Raw genomic sequence first — 14,586 nt, 5'->3', positions numbered from 1 at the left:
TGTGTTATAGAGCGGAACTGCTCCGTGGGGTTTTCGTGGCTGTAAACTTCATGGAAGCAGATCGCCAGGCCTTTCTTCTGTGGTGCTACTAGGTGGGTTCAACCACCAACTTTTAGGTTGGTAGACAAGGGCAAACCATTTGTGTCACCCAGGGAGCCTGGCATATATGATAACTAAGACTTATTACGTGCCAGCTGCTATTCTAAGCCTGCTATATACATTGACTCATTTAGTCCTCATAACGGCCCAGTGGTATAGGTTGAATTCCTGTCTCCATTTTACAGATGAAGAGGCTACACAAGTCAGCAAGCAATAACAGTCGTTTTTATTATTAAAATTAGCAAAGTATTCAACAACCACACATTGAGCATTTTCAGGTTGCTGGCAATTTAATGTTGTTCATTTCTAGCCTCTTCTCTGATGTGTCCACTGCCAATTTAGAGCCTCCTTACTAAACCCTGGTGGTGTAGTGGTTAAGAGCTACGGCTGCTAACCAAAAGGTCAGCAGTTCGAATCCACCAGCAGCTCCTTGGAAACCCTATGGGGCAGTTCTACTCTGACCTATAGGGTCACTATGAATCAGAATCGACTTGAAGGCGATGGGTTTTTTTTTTTAACTAGACTCGGTGGTTAAGAGATTGGCTGCTAACCAAAACGTCAGCAGTTTGAATCTACCAGAAGCTCCTTGGAAACCCTATGAGGCAGTTCTACTCTGTCCTATAGGGTTGCTATGAGTCGGAATTGACACCACAGCAATGAATTTTGGTTTTACTAGACTCTCTTCCTTTCAAATTTTAAAGTTGTTTTTTGAATTCACTGTTCATGTTATTGGTAGGAAAGAAAAAAAAAAAAACTTTTGACATTGCTGATCAGGCTTATAGAAAAATCATTTGCCACACCCTCCCTAGTCAGTAACACCTCTTTGAATTCCATTCAATTGAGCAAATCTTTGTTGGGAACCTACTAATTGCCTAGCATGGCCCTGGAAATGTTCGTGTTCCAAACGTTCAAAATCCAGGAAAGAAACACACATGTAGATGGTTGTAATATAATAGGGTATATACGCTCTGCTTGTCTTACAATCGCAATACAAATGAAGGAGTGATTCATTCTGTGGCCGCTGATTGGGACAACTATAACCTATAGCCCAGCAGGCACCACCCAGTAGGTATGTTCTTAACCTTAGTCTACTGTTTTTAAAATAATAAGTGTGTAACTGATCAAAAGCCTTTTCAATATGAAAGAGTAACAAATCCATATTTTGGAGTTCATTGTCCTCATAAATCTGACTTGTCTGAGAATTGTTTTTCCAAACATCCAGATTTTTTTTCCTAATTAGATACACAGGTTTTCCTACTGTCACACAGATTTTTACCTTTGTTGTCATGGTTGAAATTTACAGGTCTGGAAACTAATCTTTGAGGATGTTCTTAATAAATGAAACGGTAATTATTGAAAAAGAATTGGTGCCTAGCATGTTATTTCTAAGATGAAAAGGAACTAAATTTTTGCAACAATCCAGTAGTGACCTGCCCTTCCTTGGGACACTCTCCCTTGTCCTCCTTCCTCCCCTTCTCATTTAGCTCAGTCCTGAAATAAACAGGAAAGGAAAACTGGCCATCACACTGTGAGCAACGGGCCCAATCAATTAGGATTAGAGCTTTGTATTTGTGAAAAGATAGATGAAAAATTATAGAAGTTCCTTATTTGTGTCACAATAGGCACAAAATGCCCCTTCCAGAAGGGTCTGGCTTTATCCATTTTCAAAGAGCAACTTCATGCAATGAACAGACATCCTGCTTCTCTAGACACAGAGTTTGGATTTCCTCTTCCTGCCTCATTTCTTATAACTGAAATGCCCATATCTTAGGAGTCAAGAACACCACAAGAGGACGTAGAGGATCCAGCAGCTACTAAGTCAGCAGGGAACATAATAACACCAGTGTTAGAGAACCGTGCGCCAAGCAGAGTTAATGGGAATGAATTCAATAAAGGTCTATTCTGACCAGCAGCCTGAGAGGGCCCTTTTTCTCCTCCTGCTGCCGAACCCATCTAATGATCTATTATTTTTTTAAGGAACAGAACAGGTGGGAAATTACATCCTAGGTTTGTGTTCATTCTATTCATTTTTCAGGGAGGCCTTAACAAAGTACCACAAATTGGGTGGATGGTGCAAACAGTTAAAGGGCTCAGCTGCTAACCAAAAGGTTGAAGGTTTGAGTCCACCCAGAGGCACCTCAAAAGAAAGCCCTCGTGATCTACTTCTGAAAAATCAGCCATTGAAAACCCTATGGAGCACAGTTCTACTGCGATACAAATGGGGTGGCCATGGTTTATAAGAACAGAGATTTATTGTCTCACAGTTCTGGAGTCCAAATTCAGGGTATTAGCAGGGCCATGTTCTTACCAAAGGTCCTAAGGAAAGATTGATTCTTTCTTCTCTCTCAGCTTCTTGTAGCCCTGGGCATTCCTTGACTTGCAGCTGCAACAGAACTCTGTAGTCACATGGCTGTCTTTCCTCAGTCTCTCTCTCTCTTCCCTTTTGTAGGACACCACTCAAATTGGATTAAGACTCAGCCTACTCCTGTATGACCTCGTGTTAACTGATAACGTCTTTGAAGACCCTATTTCCAAACAGAGTCATGTTCACAGGTACAAGGGTTTAGGACTTCAATGTAAATTTGTGGGGAACACCATTCAATTCACAAAACCAATCAATGGTAAAAAAAAATATATGCCAACCCTAGTTCTTAAGTTGAGTCCTCTGAACCTGAGATAGAAGAGCCTCAGAACAAGGGTTCTTAATCTGGATCTGTGAACTTGGATGATAACACAAAATTGCAACTTTACTTTCTCTACCCTCTAACAGGAAACCCTGGTGGCGTCGTGGTTAAGTGCTATGGCTGCTAACCAAAAGGTCGGCAGTTCGAATCCACCACGCGCTCCTTGGAAACTCCACGGGGCAGTTCTACTCTGTCCTATAGGGTCACAGTGGGTTGGAAACAACTCAACAGCAACAGATAAGGCAAGTACCCTCTTACTAAAATGTACCATTTCTTTCAATTACTAATGTAGACAACAGACTAGGGCTGTTTTTGCAGCACCTGTGACTTTGTTACTACCGAGAGAAATTATAGATACTTTCAAATCACGTGATAGTTGTTTCAGATACTATACCGATCGCTACTTCAGATCATGATTAAGTAATAGAGGTGCTCCTGGATCTTGTTATTTACAATGTTACTGAAGATGCACGTATGTTTCCATGTCCTAATTATTTTGTGACTGCGTTTCAACTGCTCCATGGGGTTTTCAAGGCTGTGACCTTTCAGAAGCAGATCGCCAGGCCTGTCTTCCTAGGTACCTCTGGATGGATTTGAACCACTAACCTTTTGGTTAGTAGTCAGAGCATTAACTGCTCCACCCAGGGATTTATTTTACACATTTAAAAACATTCTGAGAAGAGCACATAGACTTTACCAGGCTCTCTCAAAGGAGTCCAGGACGCCCCCAAAAAGGTTAAGAACCCCTTTAGCAAACTCTCAGTATTGTCCCCATTGCTTTATAAGATTTTCAGTATTGCTCTGTTGCAAAAACGCTGCTTCCAACCTCTTATCCACTAGGATGGGTATTATCAGAAAAACAGAAACTAACACCTGTTGGTGAGGATGTGGAGAAATTGGAAACTTTGTGCATTGCTGGTGGGAATGTAAAATGGTGCAACCAATACAGAAAACAATTTGGCAGTTCCTCAAAAAGTTAAGCATAGAATTACCATATGTCCCAGCAATTCCACTCCTAGGTAAATACCCAAGAGACTGGAAAACAGGGACTCAAACAGATACTTGTATACCAGTGTCCGTTGTAGCATTACTCCCAATAACCAAAAGGCGGAAATGAGCCAAATGGCAATTAACAGATGAATGGATAAACAAAAGTGGTATATCCATGTAGTGGAATATTATTCAGCCATGAAGAGACGTGAAATTCCGATACATGCTATGACAGGGATGAACTTTGAAAATATTACGCTAAGTGAAAATAAGTTAGACAAAAGGACTTACATGAAAGTGATTGATCCCACTTTTATGAAATATCAACAAGAGGCAAGTGCACAGAGACAAAAATTCATTAGAGGTTACCAGGGATAGGTGGTGGGGAAAGAGGAGCTATTGCTTAAGGGGTATTGAGCTGCCACTTGGGGTGATGTAAAACATAGAAATGGATAGTGGTAATGGTAATACAACATGGCAAAAGTAATTAATGCCACTGAATTGTACACTTAAAAAATGGTTAAAGTGGCAAACATTTTGTTATATATATATGTAATATAATAAAAAATTATGTATATATATAACCACAAGAAATTTTTAAAAGTTAAAAAAAAAAAAAGCTTCCATTCAGCAAAGAGCCTATTAAATGACCCATTTAGTGCATTTTACTGGGCCTTTCACAGTAAAATGAGATACCTCTATTCCAATAATGCACCTTAGCAATATCCTCAAATGCAGTACAATCATGAAAATATGGAATCATTTGATCTTCAAATCGCTGGCTAAAACTGCATCAGCTTTCAGCTATTCAAGAGCTGACTCTCTCAGCTGTGAATTTCCAAGGTCCCCTTTCCTCCTGGTTTCCTCCTTAGCTGTTTGCCATGTGTTTTTTTTTCTCACTACTGGGTCACAGGTGCACTGACAGATAGGCAGGGCACCCAGAGGAAATGGCATTCAAATCTGACAATTTTCCTACATTACTAAGAAGTCAGGGATGGGTGGGTTACCTGTGGGTTTTAATTGCCGTGCTCTCCCTGTCCCAATCTCTTCCTCTTCCCTGCCACTGCACTCCTGTAGCTCCCATGAGCCACTGATCAGATGCTATTTTGTATTGTTTGTTATCTTTCCGGTGCATATGTTCTTTGAGTTCACAGAATCTTGTGTTATCCTTCTCTTGTGTTGCCCATGGTGCTTGGCAGACAATAGACCCGTCATAAATATGTGTGGCTGAATTGAATAGCTGTCTAGTGTGCATACTTAGTGGGACTGCATGCTGGAAGATGCCAGTGCTAACATGATTATTTTCTATTTTGGATTTGTTTATGCAACAGCTATTTCCCAAATATTAAACACTTACTATGTGCTAGGCATTATGCCAAGCAGTAGAAAGATGAATATGATGTAACTACTTCTCCCAGGCCATAGGGACGAATAGACAAATAAATATTGCAATACAGAGTAATGAGAGCAAAATGCAGGGGGATGTGCCAGATATGGTGATGGGACCAAGGAGTGATGGGTCAATTGTGGAGAATTAGTGTCAGAGACAATGCTACAGTGAGAGCCTGAGGGTCGAGTGGGACTTAGACAATGGGAAGAGGGAGGTGGAGACCTTCCAGGAGTGGAGAACTACAGAGATTTCAGTATTGAAGTGGTAGACTGCATTCTTTACTGTCTTAGGCTGGGTTCTCTAGAGTGGCAAAAGCAGTGAAGTGGATACATAAATATATAAAGAGATTTATTCCAAGGAAATGGATCATGCAATCGTGGAGGCTGGCAAGTCCCAAATCTGTGGGTCAGGGGCAAACTGGAGGCTTCTCCTGACTCATGTGGTAGCAGGAGCTGATGAACCCAAAATCTGCAGCAGGCTGCTGGCTCATGTCCCAAGAACTGGGAGGATGACAAGGTGAATGCAGGATGGAGAGAGAGCAAGCTTTGCCAGAACATTCATATATACTGGATGTGGGCCACACTCCCAAGGAAACTCCCCTTTCAACTGATTGCCTACTCACATCAGATCACAAAATATAGGATGATTACATGTTTGCCAAGCCACTCAGAATCATGGCCTAGCCAAGTGGACACTTAACCTTAACCATGATGTTTACCTACTCAGTAACTACGTCCTCTCTTGCCTTCTTTCTCTCCTTCCCAACTAAGAGCACCCTAGATTGTATATGGAGTGATCTCAAGGAAGATAAGCTCCTCCCCAAGGCTCATGACCCAATTATGAGCCAGTCATGGCCGTTCCTTTCTCTTTGCCAGTGGTTAATTTAACATGGGCAGGTGACTGGGTTCTGGACAATGAGATGTAAGGGGAAGTTGGCCGAGAGGACTTACTTTTGGAGACAAAAAGACAGAGCCTTGCTAGGAGAAACTCTTATCCCCTTCACCTTCTTGCCTTGAAAACTGATATGATGTTTGCAGCTGTGGCTGCCATCTTGTGACAGCAGAAAAAGAGCCTGGAGGATTCTTTGATGTAACATCTGTATTTAAAGAAATACAGTGAGGACAAGGAGCCACTGAAAGAGACAGAAAATTGACCTGTCGGAGTACATTATCAGCTTTTCAGAGGTCAAGAACTGTGTCTTACTCATAACTGTTTTCTTTCTTCTCTCACCTTCTGGTACCCTGACCTGTGTTTGTAATCAACAAATGTGTATGGAATGAATTCATAAACACCACTCATAAGAAGTGGTGGGGATTTGTCAAAAGACCTGACAAAGACTGACATCCAGAAATCTGATTTGGATGATATGGGGGGCGGGGGGGTATTTTTAGTAGCTGGCCACCAGGACATAGATATTAATAGATTCTCTGAAAAGAGCCAGTCTTTTTCCTGATTTGGATGAAGGCACCATGTCAGTTCGGAGCAGATAGTCACAGATGCTAATTTGATTTGGGGGAATGTCTCATGGAAATCAGGTGGTGTTGTCTGAAGGCGTATTCATCCTACTGCTCTGATCGAGGGCTAACTGTAATTTCATGCTGCATTTGCAAGCCTGCAGGCAGACACCTTAATTACTACGGATACCAGCAAGGAAGAGAGTGCTAATCAAACTTGTATTAATCGGTGACATACTTCCAACTTTCAGGAACAGATGCTAGAGGGGAATAAAGGCTTGTAAACCACAATACCTACCAGCTCCCATCAGGTAGTATATGTGTTGTTTTTTCCCTCTCAAGTACCTTTTCTATCCACTAGGGGGCATCTTAGTGTATGTCAAAGCTTGGTCTTTTCTATGCGTAGTAGACTGATACACTCAAGAAAACTTGGTTCTCCATTGATGGGTGAATCCTCCACTCGGACAGGACTCAGAGCGCTAGCATTTTGTCCTATTTTTCAAACAGATACAAGGATACCATTCGAAGTATGTTAAAGAGAACCATTGCTTAAATTCTCAGTGGATTGTGAAGGGATCCACTAACCATCTTAGATGAAAGCTCTTACTGTAAACAGAAGTTTCTCCGTGCAAAGAAGAATATTTATTTTTTAAAATCTTTGCTGATTAAAAATAGAAAATGCTGAATCTGTGCCCTTTCCATTTTGAAGAGCTTAAATTTAAATACCTGTTGGGCACTAGTGTGATCTTTATGCTCAGTGGAGTTCTTAAAGTATTATTGGCACTCAGTTGATAATTATTATAATTATTATAAGCTTGTCTAACATAATTACAGTATCAGACTCTTCCCTTTTCCACACAAAGCCATTTTCAAAGTCTGAAAGGTGCTGTAAATTAACAAATAATGCAAATGCAATGCTCAGACTTGCAGTTGGTGGTTGCTCCTCCATATTGTTAATAATATTTTCTGAGACTGAGTGTTGTTTTTCTCCTTTCATATTTTCTGTCTGTGCAGAGATAATTAATTCACTAATTAATAAATATGAGGGCAGTGGTGGCTCAGTGGTAGAATTCTTGCCTTCCATGCGGGAGACCTGGGTTCGACCCTCAGCCAATTCACCTTAATCTCAGCCACCACTTGTCTGTCAGTGAAGGCTTGCGTGTTCCTATGATGCTGAACAGGTTTCAGTGAAGAGTCCAGGCAAAGATAGGCTAGGAAGAAAGCCGTGATGATCTACTTATGAAAATCAGTCAATGAAAACCTAGGGATCACAACAGCCTGATCTCGTTGTACATGGGGTCGCCATGAGTCAGGGGCTGACTTGATGGCTGCTAACAACAACAACATTGTGCATACACCAGGGTAAGTCTTTGTATTGGGGGTTGTGGGTAACTCAAGGAATGACCTCTGCCCTTAAGGAGTTTTCAGTCTTTAAGGTTGAGTTCAATTAATGTTCATTGAGCACTGACACTGTTCAAGGTCAAGAAAGCTGCACAAGGATGGACCGTCAGTCTTGCTCACTGTCACATCCTCAGCCCTCAACCCATACTTGGCACATGGTAGGTTCTCAGGAAGTATTTATTAATAGAATAAGTGAGTAAATGAACAAAAAGCTTGAGGCATAAAGGAAGTTACAGAGATAAACTGAAAAAGATGACATCCATAACCTCAAGGCAATTAAAACTGAGTGGAAAAGCTATATGCACTACTAATGTGTAACGTACAATGTAAACCACAAGGTTTAAATGCTAGCATAGACTTACAAGTAGAGTGCTATTCAAGGAGAGAGAATCCATAACCAAGTGGAAGGATCAGTTCAGATAAACAAATTCAACAGGTCAGTATTGAGTACACTGCTAGAATGGAGTCTGGCACTTAAGAGACACTCAGTACCATAAATGAATAAATACTTGTTATTCATCAGGCCTTGTGTTAGTTCCTAGGGACACAGAGAGGAATTAGAACTCAGTTTTAGAACCCTTGACCTATTTTTTTTTTTAAGGAGCTCATAGTCTCGTATAGAGCTTCAAGTAGACTGTCAAGAAAGACTCCCAAAAGAAAGTAGCTTTTGAACTGGGTCTTGAAGGATGAATAGGAATTAGCAAATCAAAGAAGAGGTGAAAAGTATATAGCATATGCAAATGTATGAAGGTATGAAAGGGCCTGGCTTGTTTGAAGAAATGTAAACATTCCATTGCTAAAAATGGAAGACAGTACCAAGCATATCCCTAGCTCTGGGAATAAACCAGTCACTCACCACTGAGTTGATTACAACTCATAGTGACCTCATTGTGTATCAGAATAAAACTGCCCCCTAGGATTTTGAATCGCTGAGTTTTTGGAAGTAGATTGCCAGGCCTTTCTTCTGAGGCAACTCTGGGTGGATTTGAACCACCAACTTTTCAGCTAGTAGCCTGGCATTTAGCCAGAGACTAGGTCTTACCATAAGGCCATACATACGGACGTCCTTTAAAACTACTTGTTGGTTTTGACACTCATGGTGGTAAGAAGCAAAATACAAGCATAAGTTTTAGGTACTGGACAACTTTTAAGCTGGCAGAGTTATCCGGGTTAAAATCTGCTCATTGGGTCAGTTTATAGTCAGCAACTTCGGGCTTTGTGTGATAAGGCTATAGAACTCTCCATACCAGCTGGAGGGGCCTTTAGTACCAATCTGTTGCTGTGGGAAACACAGTCTATATAATGATAAGTGGACCAGGAAGGTGTTCTGCTTAGCGCCACAAGCAGCAGTGTAGCTCCTATTCCCCGGAGACACCTATTGCCATGCTTTCATGCTAACTGCACACGTCTAACGGGTGTTTGAGCTGTCACCCCTTGAGTCCCTCCTGAACCAGGTAAAATGAGGTTTCATAAGTTAGGTCTTGTGCTTTTGGTTTGATCAGTCTCATTCACATACAACCAACCATGTGTTTTGAATATCCTTCCTGTCTTGGTTATGTAGTACTGCTATTACAGAAATACCAAAAGGGATGGCTTTAACAAGGAGAAGTTTATTTTCTCACAGTCTAGTAGGCTGGAAGTCCAAATTCAGGGTGTCAACTGTAGGGGAAGACTTCCTATGTCGGCTTGGGAGGAAGGTCTTCATCATTGATCTTCCCCTGGACTAGAAGCTTCTCTGTGCATGAGCCCCAGGTCCAAAGGACTCGCTCTGCTCCTGGTACTGCTTCCTTGGTGGTACGAGGTCCCCCTATCTCTCTGCTCACTTCTCTCTTTTATGTCTCAAAAGAGACTGGCTTAAGGCACTGTCTAAATCTTGTAGATCTCATCAATACAAACTGCTGCTAATCCATCTTATCTGCTTACATCATAGTGATAGGATTTAAAACACCGAGGGAAATCACGTCAGATGAGGAAATGGTAGACAACCCTACAATACTAGGAATCATGACCTAGCCAAGTTGACAGATATTTTGGGGGGACACAATTCAGTCCATGACACTTCCATTCTGAATTAAGTACAAGCATTCCCCTGATTACAAACGAGTTCCGTTCCTAAATCTGTCTTTAAGTTGAATTTGTACTTAAGAAGGAACAGTTAGGTACGCTTTGTATCTAACATTAGTCAAATGTTTGCCTTAGTATATAATATACAATGAACATTTCTCTGCATAAAAAACATTAAAGAAACTCAGATACACTAAAACATCTTTCATATAATAATACGGTAATGACAATAACGTTTTGAGGCATATTGTGAAATAGCGCCCATTTGTTATTACAAAGCATTGTATGAACCTCAAATAATAGGCTTTATGGGGGTTGGCCCAAAGCTACGGGTTGTATGCAAGTTGACTGTTCATAACTCAGGACTGCCTGTAATCTCAGCTTCCTAATATCATCAATAACTCAGATGCCCTTCTTTGAGAGGCTGAAAGTCTATCTACCTGAAAAGACAGGACTTGCATCTAAAAAAATAAATACCATTGCCATTTATATTCTTTGCTTTGCACTATAGCTATGGCCCTTCATCTAGTCTCTCTCTCTCTAACACACACACACACACACATACACTTTCAGCCGCAGTACCCCTGGAGTACACATCTGATGAACCACAATAGTGCTTTGATAATGAGAATGCTTAACCCCCAACACATCTATTCCAAAGTCTGACTTTTTCTATCTTCACTTTTCTTAAAGCATTGTACCCCACCTTTTAATTTTTCCAAAACAGAGATTCATCCCTTGCATAGAAGGAATATTCCCAAGCACAGTTACATCATCACCATCTGCCTTCCTGCTTCCTACCTTCCATTTGCTTCTGATATTTAAACCTCTGTGTTTTAAATCATATTCTCATCTCTTTTGAAGCATTTGCCCTGTGTCTACTGCTGTCCCTGCACGCACACCATCTCCCCAAAGCCCTTCCACCCTTCTCCCTGTTGTTACTTTTCTGCCCTGTGTCTTGTGCCATTTGGAAATCCCATATCCATTATAGATGCACAACTCGACTCGGCTCTGACCAGCTTATCCGCCAAGAACAGACGTGGATTTAAATGCAGTTCCGACAGATCCTGATAGATCCGGCAGCTCACCTGTTCTGGCTGGTTTTGATGTCTCCACCAGCCACTAATATACCCACTCTTAATGTCTGGGAGCATTTTTCTCATGAAACTCAGTCTGGTAGAGGCAACCAGTCCAGCCTGCAGTCGAGTCCGTTTCTACTCATGGCAAACCCCTGCGTGTCAGAGTAGAGGTGTGCTCCATAGGGTTTTCGATGGCTGATTTTTTGGAAGTAGACTGCTTGGCCTTTCTTCTGAGGGGTCTCTGGGTGGACTCACACCTCCAACCTTTTGGTTAGCAGCTCAGCAAGTTAACTGCACCACCCAGGGACTCCCAGGTAGAGGCAGGAGGCAGGTAAATAAATAGTTAACATACAGGGGGATAGTGAAATAGGTGAAGTGTGAACAGGCAAGGACACCCAGAGAGAAGGAAGCAGTGGGAAGTCAGGAAGAACTTGGTGGAGGAAGAGAGTCTCAGGACAGAGTCCCAGCTCTACTTTAACAAAACAACCAGGGAAGGTAACAGATGAACTGTTATTAGCCGCTAACACCATACTGTGGGAGCTTCCATCAGCAAAATCTAATGGAGAAGCCATGGACTTGGAAAGAAGATGGAGTTCAAAGCCCAGCTAGGACTCGCCATGCTGTATGACCTTGGCAAGTCATTAAGCTCTCTGCACTTCAGTTTGCTCACCTGCAGAATGAGGTACTAATACTTGACAAGGTTATTCCAAAAAATAAATGAAGAATCCCAAGGAAGTGTGCTCAGTACTAGGCAGAAACATGTACCTAAGAAATGATGAGTTAAAATTCTTTCCTAATGATAGAATTGGAGATCCTTGGCATCTAATAATGGTAAGAGTAATATTATCATTATTATTATTTATTGAGCAATTACTGTGTGTCATTTTGCTAAATGATTATACATGTCAACTCATTGAATATGCATGAGAGCCCCATAAGGTAGATATTATTTCTAGTCTCTACAAGGAGGATGCTGACACTCAGAGAGCCCAAGGCCACAAGGTCTAAGTGGTGAGGCTTGGACTTGAACCCAGGCTTGTCTAGAGCCATTGCTAGCCTGCACAGCCTTTCTACAAAGAAAATGGTGCCGCTTCCTTTGGGCACACCTAGCCCCATGCCAGGGTGCAGGGCTTGGTGAACAGAGGACAGACTGGATTTCAGCCCTGCTTGCCCTCTTACTGGGTGCCCTTGTGCAGAGCTAGCCCTTTAAGATGACCCATTCTGGAGCCCAAGCTCTTAACCATTGTCTTGAACTCCCCAATGGGATAAGATGGCTAGGAATAACACTACCAAGGAAATAAAGAGATTCTGAGAGCTGGGAGTACATAACTCACCTACTTCGCAGTTGGGAATGAGACAGGTGGAAGCCCAGACTGGTAAGTTCTAGGTCCCGGGTGGGTGGGCTTCCGGGGGTACTATAGAATATCCACTAGGGGGCCTTGAGTCCACCTAATTCTAATTGGCCTCAGAACAACCCTGGCTATTTCCAGTCTTCGTTCAGCAGGAAATCCAGTTTTCTGGCATCATACCCCTAGGATCACAGTCCTGTTCTTTCACCCCCTTCCCTGCCCAGCTGGAGCCAAATCAAAGAGACTGAGAAATAAATCTTTGTCTATTTGACTATGAACATAAGTGTGCCCTTCCTCACAATTAAAGCTCCTGAATGTTCCAAATTTGCAGCTTTCATGGTGGAAAAAGAAAAAAAAAAAAAAGCCTCTGACGGTGTAAATATTTAATCACTGTTAAGAATGTCCAATAAATGAGGGGAGTCAGGTTTCAAATTGGCTGGTTCAGATGATTAAAGAGCAGGAGTCATAGCAGGGTAAAAATAAAGTACCCTCTAAAAAAGTAACATCTTTAGAACTCAAGGTGGTTTCTATTTCTACTACACAGGTATTCCTTGAGCAATGAGGGAGCCTAGAATATCCAATTTACCTTTTAAATATTAGTGGGGGGTGGATGGGGTGAGGTCTGGAGATGAGGAAGTAATGGCAACCTCTTGATAGTCCTGTTTCGGTAATAATGAATAAAAATGGAATTTCTAGACTCTATTGAAGGGCCTGCTGGAGCACAGACTTAAGGAGAGATTTCTAAAAAGGAAAAAACCAGTATGTTCAGTTTTGTCTTTTATTTGAAAATATACTTCAAATGTTCAGCAGTATTTTAGAGATCATAACCACCACTGCCCCCTGCCACCTTCTGAACCCTTAGCCCCCAAGAGTTTCTGGCTTATTTTTAAGATTCTTTTGGTTTTATTATTTAGCTGGGGGGAAAAATAATCCTACCCAGTCAGGTTTCCATGTGTCTCTATTACTGGCTTGAACTCGATGTAGGAAAGTCTGTGCAAAGGGAATAAAAATATAGCTTTGTCTGTTGCCAGATTTTGGGGTACTAAACATTTGGAGACAAAGATTAGGAGTTCCATTGTGTCTAGCTGTCTTTCATGCTTTCTGTCAATGGATAAACAAAATGTAAGGGTCTAAGAACCAATTTAAGTCAGTTCTGGATTCAGGTTGAAGTCCCTGGGTGGTGCAAATGGTTAATGAGTTCTGCTGCTAACGCTACCTGGAAATACCTTGGAGGAAAAGTCTGGTGATCTATTTCTGAAAAATTAGCCATTGAAAACCCTATGTAGCACAATTCTATTCTGATACATGTGGGGTCTCTGTAAGAATCCACTCAATGGCAACTAGTTTTTCTGTTTGGTTTTGGATCCATGTTTGGAGGTGGGTTGGTTTATTAATCATGGTTCTGGCAAGAAAAAAGCAGGTGGCACTCAAATGGATAAACTGATACAGGGACTAGGACAGAGGTGTGGGCAGGACAAAGGGAGACCAGCAACAACTATTAACAGCAAGAGTCACTGACTTTCCTAAGCCTGAAGGAGGAGGGTGAGGACATGGTTATTGAACCCAGAGAAAGCTGTGGCTATAACTGTAGCTGTGCAAGAGGACTGTCCATAGAGACGGTCCCTTTGAGAGGGATGCAGACACTGCCATCCTGAAGATCAGTGAGGAGAGAGCTGAGGGAATAAATATCTAGATTTTACCCCACCCATCCACTCCTGGTTCTTCTGTTGGGGCCACCCACTGGCTGAATCCAACCAGAAGGCAAAAATCAAGGGAGAAATCCATAAATGTCAAAATTCTGGGCATAGAGCAGGGTGGAGAAGAATGGCAAAAGGACCGTAGGAGAAAATGGAGAATACCCAGCATAGATGGGGAAGGAGAAATAAATAGGGAGGAGTAGGGAACAGGCAGAAAGGTGAGGTCACTGTTCAGTCTTCCATGGGACTCTGCTTTTGGGATTCAATGCATGACGCTGAGGATGCCAAGGGGCTGTTGGGACCCTGATGTTCTCAGTGTCTTCCCCAATGGGGGTGACAAGTGAGGTTATTCTCACCCTGGGGACCACCTGCCCAGCTT

General features: G+C 42.0%; 1 pseudogene; it reads right to left on the bottom strand.

Annotated features, from left to right (window-relative positions):
• The window catches only part of LOC135231292 (ATP-dependent RNA helicase DHX29-like), a 47,802-nt pseudogene that overhangs the window by 28,311 nt on the left and 4,905 nt on the right, over positions 1-14,586 (bottom strand).

Source organism: Loxodonta africana, chromosome 4 (genome assembly GCF_030014295.1).
Source record: "Loxodonta africana isolate mLoxAfr1 chromosome 4, mLoxAfr1.hap2, whole genome shotgun sequence".
Lineage (NCBI taxonomy): Eukaryota > Metazoa > Chordata > Mammalia > Proboscidea > Elephantidae > Loxodonta > Loxodonta africana.
This window is presented reverse-complemented; position numbering and strand designations above follow the sequence as displayed.